The sequence below is a fragment of the Nelumbo nucifera genome, chromosome 1, assembly GCF_055504915.1.
Source record: "Nelumbo nucifera cultivar China Antique chromosome 1, China Antique-T2T, whole genome shotgun sequence".
Lineage (NCBI taxonomy): Eukaryota > Viridiplantae > Streptophyta > Magnoliopsida > Proteales > Nelumbonaceae > Nelumbo > Nelumbo nucifera.
Genome location: NC_142649.1, coordinates 193,048,272 through 193,062,530, shown reverse-complemented (window position 1 = coordinate 193,062,530; position 14,259 = coordinate 193,048,272).

Genomic DNA, 14,259 nt, shown 5'->3' with positions numbered 1-14,259 from the left:
CTGGTTATTCATGCTCCATAAATCACATAATTTCTACACTATGTACAAAATTTATTTTTGTTTTAAAAATGATTATTTTGGTGGTTTTAAATGTGTATTGTTTTCTTTTTGAAACAAAACCAATTTGTGTTTGCTTTACAAACCAAAAATTTAGTCGTAAAAAAAACCCCTAAAGAATGAATTATAGTTTGCTTTAAAAAAGAATGACTTGTTACTTTGTATTTTAATCAATAAAATAGTCATATAATTAAGCTCCCAAATTAATACTCTAACCCAAAGGTTCGATGTCGTAAGTACGTTTTCTCTCGTCTCCCTATGAGTCGAATTTTCTCCCCTTCCCTGTAACCTTCGACATCCCCCGCCGGCCTCTGTCAGCGTCTTTTGCTTATACCCAAATGGATCGAATAGTGCAACCAGAAGAAGAACTCGAAAATGAAATTTATTAGAGCTTTGCCAACATCCTACAGGATAAAACCCCCATGAGATTAGTAGCCAAGAAAGAAGATGTAAGCAGTGGAGAGGACTACGAGAAGTGCTTGATTATCAAGATGCTCACAGATAAACCTTTCCGATTAGCAGGACTCAAAGAGTATTTATGCAAAGCATGGTAGCTGAAAAGTGGATCTGATATAGTTGATTATGGAGGTAAAACCTTTATGGTTAAGTTCCTTTCAAAATTTGACTGCGACGAAGTGTTTGATGCAAGCCCATGGAACTTCAACGGTGACTTCATCTTAATGGCTAAATGTGAAGCTAATAGAGCTCCGTCCTCTTATCAATTGGATTCTGTGGGAATATGGGTGCAGCTGTCCAACCTCCCGGTAGAATATTTGACGATTGAAGTTGCCAAAAGCATTGCTTCCACTGTAGGAAAACCAGTCAATCTAGAACCAGATGTCAAGAAATGGTGCAAGTTTGCTCGCATCAAAGTCCAAATGAGCATTTATCAGCCACTAATCAAAAGTGTACCCTACACACTCTTGAAATGGGAGGAGATCACTGTCCCTCTTGCTTATGAACGTCTACCCCGATTCTGCTCGCTATGTGGACTACTTGGACATGAGCTTGAGAGATGTAAGATCCGGTTCGATATTATGGGAAAGATCGAAGAAAGCAAATCACCAGAATTCAGGAAAAGATTGCAAGATCTCCTAAAAATTAATTACAGTGAGGAGTTAAGAGGAGGATCAGTGATTCAGAGTCCGTCAAAGGAGCGTCAGAATTCATTGAACGTAGAGAAACAATGTGCGGATTCTCTCTCAGAGGACACTGAAGGCTGCAACACCAACCATACTATAGCAGACCCGGTACCGAACGAAAATTCGGTACAGGATGAGGGGCATAACAGTCATTCCATTGCTGTTGAGAAAATAACTCCGGCTGTCTTTCCATGATCCAAGGAACGTGAGCCTTCAAATTTGGAAAGTAATGATACAAGGGAGCAAAATAAGGATGAATTGGCGTCAGTTACAAAATCTTAGTTGGCTGACCCAATTAGTAAATATCAATTAATGGAAAGTCAAGAGAGAGATGGGCTGAACATAAATAGGAAGTCAAGGGAGCCTAAAATCTCGAAAGAGAGATTTTAATGAAAGAAGATTAATATTGATGGCCAAAATTGGCGTGAGTTACCCAATTCGGGCCTAAAGTTGAAACAGTTGGGACGAAGAGAATCAAAGTTGGACTCGTGTTCCGATGGGCGGATAATTGAGACTTCTGAGGCTAAGGTGGTCGGCCAGCAAGCACCACCACAGGAACCATGAGTTTTCTAATCTGGAACTGTCAAGGGAGAGGGAGCCCCTCGATAGTTCGGCACTTTAAGAAGCTCCTTTCTAAGTACAAACCGGTTTTCTTTTTCATTTCTGAAACAAAGTGTGATGAAGTTAAGAGTAGAGTTTTACTTCAATTTTGTCTTGTTAATTATAATGTTCATATTGTTGAGTCAGCAGGCTTGTTTGGAAGTTTGTGGTTTGGATGGATCAAACGAGTTCAAGTAGATGTGCTTTTTGATAATCCCCATCAAATTGCTATCCGAGTTTGTAATTGGCCTTGTAATGTGGAGTGGGATATGCTTTGCTATTATACTCACCCCGGCTCTAATGGCAGGAACCGGTTTGCACATGGCATGTATGCTTTTGCTGAATTCACAGATCGCCTATGGTGTTTATTGGGTGACCTGAACTCCATTATGGACCCGTTTGAAAAGTCTGGGGGGCGAAGACCTAATGCTCGGCGTCTAGGTGATTTCCATGCAGTCCTTGACAGAATTGGACTAATTGATTTGGGTTGGTCCAGGCCAGCCTTTACTTGGTCAAGCCAAAGATCCAATGGACATTTAATCTTGCAGCTTCTGGACCGGGTACTTGTTACAGCATATTGGCTCCAAACTTTTCCACTTGCTATTGTAAATCATCTTCCCATGATTGCTAGTGGCCATGCACCCCTACTACTAAAACTCCTACAACCCTTCAAGGGCCGAAAATGTTTGAAATTCGAGGAGTGCTGGATGAGAGAAGAGGGTTTCTTGAATGAGTTCACAAGACATTGGAACCCTTTTACGGGACCCTACTCATATAAATGGGAAAAGGTAAAGAAAGAAATGCAGATTTGGGGACAAGAGCGGTGTGGTTACATTGCCTCAAATATCCAACGTCTTGGGAAGGAGATAGCTCTGGTACAGATGAAGGACAGTGTTTCACGAGACACAAATAAAGAACTGGATTTGAGAAGACAACTAGAAGTTTGGTTGGACAGGGAAGAGTGCTACTGGAAGCAACGTGCAAGAATTGATTGGCTTGCTAACAGAGACAGAAACACTAGATATTTTCATGCTATTGCTTCCAATCGAAAAAGAAGAAACACAATCCATTGGCTGAAAGATTCAAATGGTAGGTGGACATCTTCTGCAAACTGCATCATGGACACATTATCTCATTATTTTCGGAATTTGTTCCGGTCGAACAACCCGGATCTTATTGAGTTCCTTGATTTGGATGTGCAAATAATAGAAGCCCAAAATGAAATGCTTTGTAGCATTTCTGAAGAAGAAGAGATCAAGAGTGTCGTCTTTGCTATTGGGGCACATAAGGCTCTGGGCCCCGATGGAGTCCAAGCTTCTGTTAACCAAAAATGTTGGTCAACAGTTCGAAATGATGTAGTGACATTGGTGCAAAACTGCTTTAGGAATCCGGCAAGTATCAAGGAGATTAACCAACCTTTTCTCTGCTTAATTCCAAAGAGCGATAAAGTTGAGGAGGCCAAAGATTTTAGACCCATTGGACTCAGTAATGTCTCATACAAAATCATTACTAAAATCATCACCAGAAAAATGAGGTCTCTCATTCTGCAGCTTATATCTCCCTTCCAGGCAGCTTTCACACCGGGTCAGCAAATCACAAATAACACAGTCGTCCATAAAGAGGTAATTCATACTATGAAGAAGCAGAAAGGTAAGAACAACTACTTTATGTTGAAATTAGATCTCAGCAAAGCCTATGATAGGATCGAATGGGATTTCCTGATAAAGGTGATGCAAGCGCTTGGTTTTTCTTACCCTTTTTGCAACTTGATATACAATTGTATTGCCACCACTAGCATTGTAGTTATGGTTAACAGCTGTGTTGGAGAATTCTTTACTCCCTCGAGAGGACTCAGACAGGGATGCTAATGAGAATAAAAATGATCATATTTTTATTCCTTAATATTCAGTCTTTTACACTTATTTAGTATCTAATTGGACTCACTATTCTTGTATTTCGATTTATGGCACGAAAGAAGACGTAGGGTGAAAAATAAGGCTAAACGGGTAATTTTGCACAGTTTCGGCACCGTGCAGTAATATGGGCATAAATCTCCCATCCGGACTCTGATTGAGATGATTCAAGATGCATTGGAAAGATAAGGAAAAACTATACAACTTTCATGTTTTGAGTTTTAATATATTCAAACAACATCAAAGACAAAATCGAGCCCGAGGTCTAAACAATTCGTAGAGAAGCCCAATTCGCAAAGAAGTCTAGTTCGCAGAGAAGCCTTGCAGCAGCCCAATTCGTTGAAGAAACCCAATACGAATGCAAGAATAAGAAACATCAAAGAGTCCTATCAGATTCAATTTTTTATTGTATTTCTAAAATGATAAAAGATATTAAGATTACTAGTTAAGAGATAAGAATAGATTAGATCAAATCTAGGCATTATCTACTAGAAAACTAAACTCCCAATGAAGAAAGAACTCCTTAGAGGAGCAAGAGACAACTCCCTCCTAAGTCTATATAAAGGGGGGGGGGGGGGGGGGGGGGGGGGGGCTAGCACTCAAGGACCACTCAACCCTAGAGAGAAGGAAGGAGATTGGGAGTAGCCGAACCTCTCTTCTCTTCTCTTCTCTTCTCTCCGCCCCTCTTCTTCATTCTCTGATTTTCTTGGAGTTTTCACCATGAACATGCGTGGCTAAACTCTTGTACTTGGTCGAAGAAAGTAGAAGCCTCAGAATTCCACCAAACTGTGAGATCTAATTTGGTTTTTATTGTTTAATTCATGCTTTGGATATCGAATGTTCGTCTATGTTTATATCTATGATTGTTTCGTTTGATTGGAAGGCCTACTAGTTTATTATTCGTTACAATCTATCGCTAGATTAGATATCAAATCCGTAATTGTTTGATCCCTCTAATCTGCAAAGCAACTAGGGTTTAATGATTTGCTGCGTCAGAAATTGTTAGATCCTAGGAAGAGCAGTCGACTAAATTAAATGCAACCGCTTGTGCTTGTGTTGTTTAGCTTCATCGATCTCTAATGCTTAATGCTATTGCTGGATTAAATCTTTAACGCTTGTTTAGGGGTTGTTTAGTAGTAAGGGTTAAGAGGATCGCTTGTTTTCCGATTAACTAATAGTAGGAAGATGCAGGAAATTAATTCCTACGATGAATATTCAAAAGTTTGAATTGATTTATCTTTGCGAGCAGTAGTGTAATTCTGATGGTGGATACTATCCTAGACCAAGATTTGTTCTTTGATTAATTTCAGCACTCGAAGTTACCTAAATTCTCATTTAAATTGCGTTCTTTATTAATTCTAATTTTCCTTATTTTAAATCTGATTTTCATTACATACACCCCCTCCATCTTTGATTCACGTAGCACATAATTTGGGTTAGATATTCTCTGTGGGACAATCCCTACTTGCACTACTACATTCTATCTTTACGAGTATAGGTTTATTTTTGGGTGCCTACGACAGCACGCCAAATGCTCTCTTTCCCCATACCTTTTTATTATGTGCACAGAGATCCTATTTCGTCTGTTGAGCTCAAAACTGGAGAATAGAGAAGTCCATGGCGTTAAATTTGGCAAAACAGGTGTAAGAATAAATCACTTGCTTTTTGCTGACGATGTTTTGATATTCGGGAAATGCTCACTTGCTGAAATTCATTGCTTGAAAGATCAACTGCAACTCTTTTGTAAATGGTCTGGCCAAGAATTCAATTACCAAAAATCAGCCATCTATTTCATCCCTAACACCCAAAGAAGGATCCGTGACCGAATTCAATCCATGCTTGGGGTTTCTTCTCTAGGAAAACAAAATCTCAACCTCGGTGGGCTTATGTTTTGCTCAAGAGCCATAATGGCTGACTAGAACTTCCTGCTAGAAAAGATTAAAAGAAAGCTGCAAGGGTGGCAAGAAAATACTTTGTCGCAAGCTGGCCGTACTGTTCTCATCAAATCGACTCTTGAAGCAATTCCAATGTATCACTTGCAGACAATTCTTGTGCCAAAGAAAGTAGCCAAGGATATTAATGCTATTTGCAAAGATTTCTGGTGGGGAAAAAAGGAGAGAGGGAAGGTATACTATTTGAAATCCTGGGATAGTATTCTTACGCCTAAAGACTGGAGAGGTTTGGGCTTGGTTGATGTGGCACAGAGAAACAAAGCTCTTTTATCAAAATTGTTCTAGCGCTTTTGTAAAAACCTAGATTCCTTATGAGCGAAGATCCTCCGTGCGAAATACTTACAGCATGAATCCTTTTGGAACTCTACCAAGAAGGGTGCTAACTCTCCAACCTGGTCTAGTATGCTTGATTGCCAAAAAATTCTACTAAAAGCCTGCAGATGGATTATAGGCGATGGATGGGATGTTGATGCTGGTTGTGATCCTTGGATACCTTCAGTTTCTAGAGGCCCAGAAAGTATGGAAGTATAGCCTGGACTTGGCCAAGTGGCAAATTTTATCCACCACACCTCTATGTCATGGAAAAGAAATGAGTTAAGCTCAGTTTTTGATGACGATACTATCAATCATATAATTGGAATTCAGCTCCAAAATCCAGGTATTGCAACTCATGATTTACTAGTCTGGACGGCCACATCCCATGGAGAATTTACAACTTCTTCATGCTTGAAGGTACCAGAAGCTGAAATCCCAGGAACTTCTTCTATGTGTGTGATTGACGATGAGCTGTATTGGAAACACTGGTGGAAATGGAAAACTATTCCTCCCCATGTCAAGATCTTCATTTGGAGAGCATTGCATGATTCATTACCCACTAAAGTCAGTCAAGCAAAACACCGGGTTATAAATGAGATGGAGTGTCCGCTTTGTAGTGGCAAAGAGGAGAGTTTGGAGCATGTTCTGATTTCTTGCCCTGCTATCTCACCGATCTGGTTTGGTTCCAATTTAGGTATGCGCATTGACTGTAATTCGAGCAAAAGTATAGCGTAGAGGTTAGCTGAGTGGTGGAAATTGGACCAAACTCAGCAAGGACGACATGTCCTTTTGAATGTTGTTGTGCTGATGTGGTTCATTTGGTGGCATCGAAACAAGAAGCTTTTTGAACATCAACCTTTCAACCCCCAGTTGGTTCTCATCAGAGCACGAGCCTACACCAAATCCATTCTTCAGACAAGTCAAAGCTCTCCCCCATCACTAAATGAACAACAACTGTCTAAAAATGTCCCAAGACATTCGAGTAAACCTCCCCAGAACTGCATAAAAATTAATGTTGATGGAGCTACGGGTACTGAGGCTAATGTGATCATTGAAGGTGATGCTTCGGTTATAATTCAGCTTCTGTTGGTGGAAACAGTTCATCCACCATGGAAAATCAGCTCCGTAATCGCTGACTGCAGAAGCTATTTTTCACGCCTTCCAACTATCTCGGTTTCTTTAGTTAGGAGGACTGCTAATACAGTGGCCCATTGCTTAGCGCGTCAGGCTTTACAGACCACGTACTTGGTCTCTCTGCCCCGAAGTGGCTACCTCTCTTGTATCCTCTGATATTACTGATTCAAGATAATTGAATTGATCCGCTTTTGCCTCAAAAAAAAAAAAAAGCTCCCAAATTAATGTCTTAGCATGCAACCTATCCCAAATTAATGACTTAGCATTCAATTCAATGAATCGAGATTTGTTCCTCAGATAGCAAAGCCTCACACCACCTTCAAAAAATAAAAAAAGAAGATTAAAAAACCTAGGAAAGTTTTGAAGGGTACAATTACGAGTGACTTACTAGAAGCCACAAGGTTTTTGAAACATCATCAACCTCCTCAATATCCAATGTAAAATGATGTAAAGATGAACATTTTTAATGAAATTTCTCTAATTTTAGGAATAGTTTAGCAAGTAATGTTCAAGATTACAAATTAGTAATGATGATGATGGTTGTAAGTAGGGGTGTCAATTGGACTGGATTCAGTCCAATCTGATCCAGTCTAATGTGAGTCCATTTGTAATGGACCAGGTCCAATCCATTCCAATGAATATTTTGGACTATTTTAGACCAATCGAATTCAATATTTAGACTGTTCAATCTGTTCAAATTTGTTTTAATTTAGATTAATTTTAATCCAAACCTGGTCTATTGACACCTATGCTCTTATATTCTATCAATGGACTAGATATTGGCTCAACCCAACCCCAATTCAATACAAATTTATAATGGATAGAGCAGGTCCAATCCAATCCGATAAATACTTTGAACCATTAAGTCTGGAATGGTCCAATTCAATATGTCTTGTTGGTCCATCCAATCCGTCCAAATTGATCTTAGTTTGGATGGGTCCAATCCAAAACCGGTCCATTGAGACCCCTAGTTGCAAAATTGAAATTGTTTCTGATGATAATACAATAAAAATGGGGACACTAATAGTGATTAATATGACGGTTAATTAAGATATAAGAATGATGATAAAGATAATGACGATAGATATGTCATGGTTAATTGGTATAAAAAGCAAGATGATGAAGTTAAAGATACAAAACCTAAAACTACTGAAGTTTCAGTAAGGCTGTGTTTGGTTTGAAAGAAAAAGTAGGGAGGAAAGGTAGGAAAATCTACACAATGTTTGTTTAGATTTCATTGTTTTTTCCTTCCTTTCCCTATCTTTTTTTTCAAACCAAACACAGCCCAAGTGAAAAATCAAGTACCCTTCAAAGTGGAGATCGGCTTTTGTAAGGACAAGCCCGTGCCCATACCCTTTTGCAATCTTGTATTGGAAATATCTCCCCATGAAATAAAGCACACAAGTATAGAGATATTCTCAATGCAAGACTGTAAAGACTGCTCGAACAAGCTTTACCTGACCGAAGCCAAATTCTTCAAAGTATTGCCATCTATTTGATAATCTTAACAGATTATGTTAAGTAAAAACCCTTGAGCTGTCTTTCCCTCTCTCTTCTTTCAAACCAAACATAATGGATTATGGGAAGCTTGTTATGATGCTATAAGCCCTATTGGTGGTGTCTGAAATTGTCGTATTACAGCTATCCACCTCATAATATTAAAAAATTCGTTGTCTAGTCTGGTTGGTGCGATAGCAACCATTTTGTTGATTTGCTAAATGCTCCTACCATCCAATGTTTGATAGCAAAACCACCTCATGCACCATGTTCATGTTTAAAGAGGTGTGCCCCTTGTACAGGAGTAATGACGACAAGCTGCAGCTTTGCTCTTGATTTAGACCTCACACAATATGAACTTATTAGTGGTGGTGAGAATCCATCCCGTCCAATGGTTGGTTCTGTACTCCAGTTGGGTGACAAGGCATGAGAGGCTAAGAAGTAAGAACATTATAAGGGTCCTCTGGGTCACACCCAAAGATTAATTTTCATTTCTTGAATTAAGACATGTTTTGATTTGATATGTCCTTACTATGAAAAGATCAAGGAGATTCTTCCCTTTCTCATGGAATGGTGTACTTGTTGGATTGCAGCTTTTTCTTCTTTTGTGTGGGTCAGTGATTTATAATGGAAGTGTTTAGTTTAATCATCTTTCAATTTTCAGTAACTCCGCTGGTGTGTGTATCAATTATTACAATACTGGTCTCTAAATCTGCTGGATATAAGACTATAAGAGGATAGAATTGTGTTAGGTTGGCAGCCGACACTAGAATACCAAATTTTCATCACCATAGATCCTATGTCCTTTTTTATTTTTATTGCGTATAATTCAATGAAAGTGTGTACTTATTTGTATTTTATTCAGATTTTTTTTTCTGGTATTTAAATTCAAGGTTTTAAAAATCAACTCAGAACCAGAATTGATGTGGCCATGGTTTCTGGATCAACAGTTTGATCCTCTGATCTGAACAGATGGTCCATTTCAACAAAAATAATTAAAATAGAAAACGGTCAAAACCATTAAGTAGGTCGAATAAATTAACAGTTTGACTGTCCAAATGGATCACTAACCAATTCAACGGTTTTTGACCAGAGATTGAATTTGGGATAAAATGAAACTGATTGCCTAAACGATCTCTAGGCCTAACGATCATCCAACCACGCGTCCCAGCCAATAATGGTTTGAAAACATTGTTTAAATCTGTGAATTTTGATCAATGTACTAATATTCCCTTGTGAAAAAATAGTTTTTATCGAATGAAATCTACTCTTTCTTATTCTCCAATATTTTGAGAATCAAGGTGTTCACCCCTTCTTTTCTCTCTTTCCTCACTACATAGAGACACTGTACCATCTAATGTGAGCCCATATGGATGTAGTGCTTTATAACTTCTCATTTCTATACCAACTACCGACTACTTTCCTTGACCCCAGTAACTAAATGGATGGCTCAGTGGCTTTGTCGTTTTCTTGTGATTCACTTTTTAGTATTAATTCAACTATCAAAACAAGAAAAGAAAAGAGGGAAAAAAATATTTGGAGCATATACAAATTTGATTGGTTTTTTTGTCTGCAATAAATTTCCATAGTGGTAGCTTCACGTGCAAATAGATTGTTTCAGAAACATCCATGGCTTAGGATCTATCCTCAATCATCTTACCAGCAGCGTCGGACTGATTATGTTTTTCTGCATGTTGTTTTGGTTATTATGAAATCGTGGATTTAGACAGAAACAGATTCCGGTGAGAATAAGGTGTATTTCATTCAGATTCTATTGTGCTCAATTCTACGATTGAATCCTATTATGAAATCCACCTGGAACCTGATCCTAGAATTTGCAGCAGTGGATCTTGGAACTTGGCAGAATAAGGTTCTGTTTCCACTACTTCATGATTTGTGAATTGCTATGGGCTGGGCCAGTGCGGATTAGGGTGGAAAATTCTAATCCGGATCTCCTGCCCACAACTATCCTACCCACACTTACCACAGGACACTATAACTGTACATTGGGAATATCTCTTCATGAATGGTAGTATGTAAATATGGAAGATGCTCTCAATGTACATCCGAGGCCTCCACCCAGCATCAAGTCGGCCTTGAAACGCTTCTCTTCCAACATTCTTGAAGTCCTCTACTACCCAGGTATTTGTTTCTCCAATTAATTGTCTACCCATTGAGATCGTTTCAAATCTTCCTCTCAGCAATACCAACAAAAAAAAGCCAAATAGAGAGTATTCCCAGTTCCCACAAACAACGGTTATTATGGCTCATATAGCTTAATAATTGAGCATGGAGGCTTTGGATGCCTTTGACGTCTCTAAAATTACGTAGACTTATTATATGGTATTAATCAGACCATATTAAACAATATGACACCAATTTCATAAATCTTGATAGTTTATTATGCCTCTTTCTCAAAACAAGCCCCTATACCTTCATAGTTGAGCATAGATGCTTCAAATTTCTTATATGGTATTAACAAACCGTATTAAACAATATCACGCCAATTCCATAATCCCTAATAGTTTGTTGTCTTTCTTGCTCAAAACAAGCCCCTGTAACTAGAGTATTAATCCAACTCCTGGTATTTTCACATGCTTCTCCAAAAGAGTGACGTGTTACAATGCGAATAAAAGTTCAACTCGCATTGTAACAACAAAATGTATAGTCCCATCCGGTGTCCATAATTTTACAAGGGACCGATGTATCGAAAAAGCTTTCACCAATTAAAATTTCCTAGAAAATTTTGATAAAGTGTGTTTCAAACCGTGGGCATTTGTTGAATAAATGTTGCCACATAGGCATCACTTCAACATTTCCCCATTATGTTGATCTGTATGGTCCCGCGCGTAAGATCCCGTCACAGGTCGGCCCACGGTGCGAAAGCCCTGCTTTTCCTTACGCCTTCCCTTGCGTGTAGACCCTATTGCGGCAATCGTATGGGTGATTTGTCCAAGAGATCACCCGAACTCTCCTAATGGGTGATTTGTCCAAGAGATCACCTGAACTCTCCTTACTCTCCTTCTTGACTGCGAAAACTGAATGCTTTATTTCAATTCGTAGCTCCTTAAATAGGAGATTACAGAAGAGAATTCATTGTTAGATTCGGCTAGGCTAGGGTAATCCAACTCAAACTAAAACTCCTAATTTCCTACTCAAACTGAAACTCATAACTCTTACTTAAGAGATAAAATAAGATAAGGATAAGATAAGGGATAAGGGATAAGATAGGGATAAGGGATAAGATAAGCTGGCGGCGAGTTGGCTTGACGTGTCCAGATAAGGGTGGGCCCACCCCTATGAGCTGTCGTGTGGGCCCCGCTCTGTTGTTGCTTCCAGGTGCGTGCGCGCGGCTCATGGTGCCGCTACCGTGCGATGTCGGGCGTGTGCGCGGTGCGTGCTGTCGTGTAGTGTGTGCGGTGCGCGCTGCTGCTTGGCGGTGCGTGCTGCGCGCCATGGTGCCACTGTCGTGCGGTGTCGGGCGTGTGCGCGGTGCGCGCTGCTGCCTGGCGGTGCGTGCTGCGCGCTATCAGCGGTGCCTGCTGTTGTGCGTGCTGCTGCCTATGACTGCACCGCAGTGCGCTGCCGGATGGTGTGACCATAACATTATACCCCTCTCGGACTACAAGCTTGCCCTCAAGCTCGTATTCCGGATACATGGCTTGGGACTCTACGAATGGATCAAACAGTTGCACATTATTTCTTAGTCCATCAACAGTATGAACAACAGGGACTGCCCCGTATCTCAGTGCATAAAGCTGGATTATTTGATGCAGACCCCAGCCACCTTCTTTAGTTTCCAGCTCCCATGCGTAACCATGGTTTACAATGACTACACAATCTACTGCACTCAGTCCAGCCGCAAGGACATTGAAGTGTTCCCCACTTCCTGTGTCATATAGTTGAAGTAGTTTTGTGGAAGATCCGCATAACAAAAATCGCGTACTGGACCACGGCCCCGGTGTGCTATGTTGTGGATCACGGGAATGCACCGGGTGTACTCACAGAGGAGAACCTCAAGAGTAGCCTTACAGAAGAGAACCATGCGTTTAAAAATATCCCCTCGGCCTCTCCCATATATATTTTTCTCAACATTGCAGGACATAGGGTTGTCCATGAACACAAAATCCATGCCATCAATATAAGCTCGAGAGAAAGTTACCTCCATATCCTGCCCATCCACCTTACATCTCTTGTGCGCTCCTGTTTCTTGGATTTCTGCAGAGTTACCATACTGTGGTGCTGCAACCATAACTCTATGTCCATGCCGAGCCAAGGCCTTCGGTAAAGCCCCAACAACATCGCCAAGTCCACCTGTCTTCGGCAACGGAGCGCATTCTGTAGGTACCAATATAATGTTCGTGGCATTGTCCCCGGCCAAAGGAGGAGACTTTACAGTTTCATCCTCCGTGCGCTAATCTTTGGGAATAACTGTGGCTGTAGGGGCAGCGATCTGCTGTTCGTTGGATGCCTCTGTCCAGTTCGGGCGGTGCCTGTTTGTGTTGGCGATTCCCTCATAACTCCCTTCTTTGTTGGAGAGGAATGCTTTCAGCAGGCGTTGCATCTCCCAGACATCTTCCCTGGCTTCACGAACCTCCATGTTGGTTTCTGCTAGCCTATGTTCCAGTTCGTTGACCTTGGATGATAGCTGCTCCATATCGCCTGTGACGTTAGGCACTGATACCAAATGTTATGGTCCCGCGCGTAGGATCCCGTCACGGGTCGGCCCACGGTGCGAAAGCCCTGCTTTTCCTTGCGCCTTCCCTTGCGTGCAGACCCTATTGCGGCAATTGCGTGGGTGATTTGTCCAAGAGATCACCCAAACTCTCCTAATGGGTGATTTGTCTAAGAGATCACTCGAACTCTCCTTACTCTCTTTCTTGACTGCGAAAACTGAATGCTTTATTTTAATTCGTAGCTCCTTAAATAAGAGATTACAGAAGAGAAATCCTTGTTGGATTTGGCTAGGCTAGGGTAATCCAACTCAAACTAAAACTCCGAATTTCCTACTCAAACTAAAACTCATAACTCTTACTTAAGAGATAAAATAAGATAAGGATAAGATAAGGGATAAGGGATAAGATAGGGATAAGGGATAAGATAAGCTGGCGGCGAGTTGGCTTGACGTGTCCAGATAAGGGTGGGCCCACCCCTATAAGCTATCGTGTGGGCCCCGCTCTGCTGCTGCTGTCGGGTGCGTGCGCGCGGCTCATGGTGTCGTTGCCGCGCGGTGCCTGCGCGCGGCTCATGGTGCCGCTGCCGTGTGGTGCCGGGCGTGTGTGCGGTGCGCGCTACTGCTTGGCGGTGCGTGCTGTGCGCCATGGTGCCGGGCGTGTGCGCGATGCGTGCTGCCGTGCGGTGCGCGCTGCTGCCTGGCGGTGCGTGCTGCGCGCTATCGGCGGTGCGTGCTGCTGTGCGGCGCTGCCAGGTGGTGCCTGCTGCTGCGTATACTGCTGCCTATGACTGCGCCACAGTGCGCTGCCGGATGGTGTGACCATAACATGATCCATATGCATAGAGATTTGAAAAAGCAAGCCTTGATTTATGTGCATACCTACCACTAGAAGAAACTTCATTTTAGCGCTTCCCCCAACGAATAGGCGTTTATTCACTGTTTTGCTGATGTGGTGCCTAATGGCACTAGTGGCA